Here is a 6,000-nt window from a genome sequence, read left to right as displayed (position 1 = left end):
CCAACAGCATCATTCAAACACCAGCATTTTGGCCTGGGCATGTGGCTTGCCTCTCATGTGGAGGCCTAGGGTTTGATACTCAGTTCCACAGACAACTCATTGTTCTGTTTTCATTAATGAAATACAAAGTCATTTTGGGGGGAATGAAGGATAAATTACTCATTTATATATCTTATGTGTTATAACATGACACGAATCATTTGTTTATGTGATAAACACTGCTACATTTAAGATCAGAATTGTTTTTAATATTTAAAGTCACTTTAAACATGGTCAGGATTGAAAATAGCATTGCTGGTAAGGCCATTCCATAGATGTCATTTTACTAAAGATACCTTGATCTTTCCTAGCTTTGCAAGATATGACAATGAAGGCTAGCTGAATGCCAAAACTTGAAAGTTAAATTGTTGCCCACACCAGCTCTGCCACTATGTTGTTTCTCCTCCATGCCAAGGCAGATGGTCTGATTAAGGTGAATTCGTGAAAAATAAATTTGCTGAGATTAAATGGGAGGTACTCATGGTGGGATGAATCCATATTCTCTTGCAGGTGTGGTCCTATTTGGGGCTCTCTTGATAAAAGATTCAAGATATACTCTGTGCTGTTATTAATGGGAAGTAGCTCAGTGACCCTGGACAAGTATATTAAGGTCAGTGACACTCTACCTCTCTATAATATTCTCTATCATAGCATTGTTGTGAGGATGAGCAGAGTTGCTGCATATCAACTGGTAAACACAGTGCCAAGAACATTTCAAATTACAAGCACATCTTACTCCACACAACACTGTTTTTCTTCAAAGTATAATGCAACAGGAGGGCACTAATTGACAGCAGACATATCAGAAGGAACCACAAATTGGCTCTTAGATTCAATGGAACTCAAGATGTAGCAGGTGTTATTTCATAATTTTAATTAAAATCAGTATCAGAGGTGAGATGTAAATTTTCATAATTTTAACTCTAAGCAGTTAAATTTCTGTGCATTTTTCACCAATTTACCAAAAGAATGCCATTTTCATTTATAAAACTCCAAAAATCAATAAATAGAAGATGAAATAACTGAATACAATGGTTGGTTTCATCTTTTGTTTAGTGGATACTACTTCTCAGTGAAGATGAGAATACTTGGATATTGTGCTTGCAGAGCTCATGGTCTAGATTCCATGGTTACTGAACACTCAGGATTAGTAGTGTTTAATGTAGATACGAATCTGGGTATGATGTGTTTGGAACACGTACAGAGTAATCATGTCAGTTAAAGTTCACTAAAAGCTTATGGTTTAGCAAAATTGTACCTTTGAGAACACAAAACATGACAATTGTGAAGAACCTGAAAAAAATTAGAAGAGTAACTTTATAAGGGAATTCGAAGCACATGCCATCCACAGTAATCACTGACAAGTGATTTTTATAGATTTTGGTGGACATGGCATGAGTTTGTTGGGTTCTTTTTAAAAAAAAAATGTTCACTAGTTCTAATCAGTTATACATGAGAGTAGAAAATGCTTCAATTCATTGTACACAAATGTAGCACGTGTTGGGTTCTTTTAGAGAAACCACCTTAAAGGGTAGTATCATTGCAAGGGAAAAAGATAGTGGATGGTTTTCAAAGGGATATCCTTACTAAGCTGTAAAATGTCTTGGATGGTTATATTTATGATGAATAATTAAGGTTTTGTCTTCTATAAGATATAGTAATTTCCAGTCTTGGTCCAATTAGCTGAGTTCAGTAATGAAGATTATGCTGTTAGAGTGTTATATTTAATACCAGCTGTTAGAATATTTACTTAAAATTTCCTGTTTGTTATTGGTATTAAAAAAAAAGTCATTTGGGGTCAGCCTTCACATCCTTTTATATTTCTAAGCCAGAATGACCTCTTAGAGCTGGTAGACTCCAAACTTGCTGTGTGTGGGATAATTTTTAATCTTTTTTCTGAGTTCACTTAAGATATGAGAGATACTTGTCATTTTGGAATTCTAAGCTGTTAGGATACAGTTCTCCGGTCATGTTATCATTGAAATTTAATATTTTAACCTTTAATTAGAAGAGTTGGTGTTCTAGGCTGTGGCATGTTTCCATTGCTATTCTTTCATCATGTGATTTAAGTGTTGCTAAACTTTACAAATTATTCCAAATGAAGACACGGAATAACTTTGTAATTTGGTACTGTCCATATTCTGCATGAAATCCAGCACTTTCAACAGTACCATACAGAATGCACATGTGCAGTAAATATTTATTTGAATTATAGAATTGCTTTAGGGCAACTTGCAAAAGTAATGTTTTCAGTATTTAGTGACTGAGACTTCAGTACTGGTAGTTTAGCTAAATATTCAGACTTCATTTGAAGCTAGTAAACAGACAACTGTGCAATCCAGGGAGACCAATTTCTTCAATTTTCTATCCAATAGTAATTTTCTTTTACAGTCATGTTTATATAGAGTAAAGGTCAAAGGAAAAGGTGTATTTGGAGCAGTTACATGAGCTAGTTTGGTACAGTGAAAGATTTTCGGTATGCTGATTAGTAACAGGAGGCAGGAATCCACTAGGCAGCTCTTTGGTCAGTCATATTTCTTAGAATGCTGCTGCTCTTTTTTTTTTCATTCAAAGCAAGCTGTGGTTAGGTGCTGAGCAACTTGTTGAGGCAGCTTGTCTTCCCAGCCTCATTATGATGAACCTGCAGTACTCACTATTCCTCCTGCTGACTGACAAGGAATTCTGCCAGCCCTAGCCTCATGTGCTACTGGTGTGTTGCAGGCTCTTCAGGTAACTGGGAAGGTGAGGAAGGATGGCCATGCCTGATGCAGGCACTCTGTGCTTGTGGATGCCTTTGTTCCACTAGGCTGCACTTTCAGAACACAGGTTCAAGGAGGAAATTGTTGAGGATTTCAAGATGGTGAGCACAGCACAGCAGAACAACTGGACGCCCTTCTGGGCATGGGACCTTTGGTACTTGTGAGGCTGGCACTGTCTGCCCAGAGTCAGAAGAAGGAATGCTGTTGGTATTTCATGAAAATATCACCTTGGGCAAAGTTCACTTGGAGTGGAGGAAGGCTCTGTTTGGGAACTCAGTGGTCAGAGACCTGCTGAGAGGATCACAAGCCCAGTGCTCTTGCCTGAATTTACCTGGAAAAGATGAAGGAGGCATCTTTGACGTTCCATGTATTGTGGATAAGAAGTGTGACTATCAATCTGAATTTGGTCCTTAAACAGTGCTACGTGTGGGAGGGGGGGGGCTGACCTCTTGGACTCGTGTCTCCATTTCTTTATGGAAAGAACAAATGTGACTTCACAGCTGCTGCTGAGATCAGGCAGTGTGTGTTTGGGGGGGGAGGGAGCTGGTGCTTTGTGGTCCTATACTCAGGTCATTAAGAAGTGAGGTTTAGTCCACTCACCAATGGTGGAATCCTGGCTCACCAAATGCTTGAGACCCAGGCCCTCAATGCTGAGGAGCCTTGGACCAATTCCATGTGGGAAAACTGCACTCAACTTCACATGATCTGTGTCTCACTGGCACACCTAGGCAGTCATATCCAGTTTTGAACATCTGAACACCAAGGTAATTTTCATGGAAAAACTGCCCTGCCAGTGTCAACTGCATCATCCTGGCTGATGGATCCTCTTCTCATTTTAGTTTGAGGAGATTGAGGCATGGACAGTAAAACAAAATGCAGAGGCCATGTGAAAAGAGAGCTGTGATTTGAGCCATGAATCCTATGGAGCCCATTCTCTTTCTCCTGTGTCACCCTGTCACCATGTTTCTCCTTGGTTTTGGGAAAGCCTACTTATTGCCGAATCTGTAAGAGGGTGGAGTGACATATGGCAGTCTCACAAAGCATTTCATGTGATGTCTCTTCCTGCAGAATTTGGTGGTGGGGGGCAAAGCCATCTTCCTAATAGCCAGGGAAAGTATGAACTTCACTATCACTTGGCAGGGGCCTCTGCCCACTGGAGGCCAAAGAGAAATGAAGGACAGAAACTTAAAAGACAAAGTGATCTTTTCCAAACCATGACCCATTCAGAGGATTCTCCAGGCAGCATCTTTGAGGAGCACCTCTGTTGTGTACACTGAGTCTAATTCTGTGTTTGGTCCACAGACATCTGATGTCCCATTATTCTTTCTCCTGACCATCACTTTGACTCACTACTGGGCATCTAATCCAAGACAGCTACCTGTGGGGCAATAACTCATCCCCATTAGAAAATGTGAGCCACCAAAAAGACCAAAGAAAAAAAACTAGTTGAGAAACTACAAATAATAAGTAAAATCGATGGCCCTTGTTAGCTTTAACAAACTGATGGATTTCTTTCCCCATGAAACAATGAAGGTTCATGTGGATTACCCAGTAAGTTTTGAAATAGAGATGACAGCCATTATTCCAGGATATCATGTTAAAAACATTCTTAGGAAACAAGCAACCTTGTTAATTATGTTATGTTTTTCTTCAAACTGGAGTGAATAACAGAGTGAAGTTTACTGCCTGACACTAAATTTGTTACTGCTCTGCTCTTCACAATCTCACAATTGTATTTTACCCATAATGTGCATTTATCTTCCTCAGGCTGATTGATTTTCATGTGACAAAGATACATGCCTCAGTGTGCACAGCAGGTCAATCTCGGGTTTTATCATGATGTGCTCACCAGGCCCTCATGTGCTCAAACATGAACTTCACACCCATCTTTCCTGGATGTACAAAACCACATCATCACTAGATTCTTAACCATGAAAATTTCTTGTGCCACCTTTGTTTATGAGCTTGATGGAAGGGGCTGACTCTATGAATTGTTGTCTCTCCTCAGAGATTCTGGTGATTCTGACTGTGGTAATGATGGTGATGACAATAATGTTGATGGTGATGATGGTGATGATAATGATGGTGGTGATAATGGTAGTGGTGGTGGTGGTGATTATGGTGGTGATGGTGGTGGTGGTGATGATGATGATGGCAGTGGCAAGAATGATGACAATGATTATGATGGTGATGACAGCAATGGTTATGCCAATGATAGTGACATAATGTTGATGGGAATGATGTCATGAAGAGGAAGATGACCATGTGATGATAATGAATGTTAGCAGCTGACATAAATTAGATTATTTTATCTTTTCTATTGGGCAGAGTCCAGCCTAGATTCTGATGCCCTCAGACTTGGTCATGTGATCTTTTTCACCAGTGAGAGGAGAGTGGACAGTGGATTCTTTGGGAGGCATGATGTGATTCGACATACACATTACAGTTTCTGTTGGAAACATGGCCTCACCTCTCAGCTCTTCAGAAACAGGTTTAGGAGGAGAAAGGGTCTTTGAAATTGGGTGGTGTATGCTGAGTTCCTGTGGCAGATATTGATTCAGGATTTGTCTGAACAAACATTTATTGAGCATCTTTGTTCTAGGCATTGGGGATAGAATGTAAATGGAGCTTATAATTTTGAGAGAGGAGAGAGAGAAAAGTAAATATTGAGTAGATCAGGAAAGGTAAAGGGCAATGGGCACAATGTGGGGGCACAGATATTGTCTGTTGGAGACAGGGATGAGAGGGGTAGCTCCAGACTGTTGAAAAGCTCATGTCCAAGCAAAATCCAGAGGGAGTGAGTCAGTAGTCTTTGTGATAAGTGGGGACAGGAAAGTTCTAGAGAGAGAAGTGGAATGGCAAGGGCCCTGGTGATAACATAGAAAGCTAACCAAGGGGGGCAGTCCTGGATGAGGAGGCCAGGAAGTCCAGGAAGGGGCTCCATGGGATTTCCAGGGCCAGAGACCCTGCCACCCTGGACAGCACTTATCCATATTCATGAGCCCAAGAAAATGATCAAAATGTCAATCCACAGGGAGCCCTTCAAATTCAGCTAATCCCAATCCACTGTGCATACATAGGCTGCCACTAGTACCCCAGATTTCTATGTCCCAGCCTGTGGGTGCAGCCCTGTGTGTCCCTGCTGGGCACCTTCTCTCCCTTGAGGCTCTAACTCACATGTCCCAAATGTCCCTGTGGTGTG

Source organism: Callospermophilus lateralis, unplaced genomic scaffold (assembly GCF_048772815.1).
Source record: "Callospermophilus lateralis isolate mCalLat2 unplaced genomic scaffold, mCalLat2.hap1 Scaffold_65, whole genome shotgun sequence".
In the NCBI taxonomy this organism is placed as follows: domain Eukaryota; kingdom Metazoa; phylum Chordata; class Mammalia; order Rodentia; family Sciuridae; genus Callospermophilus; species Callospermophilus lateralis.
This window is presented reverse-complemented; position numbering follows the sequence as displayed.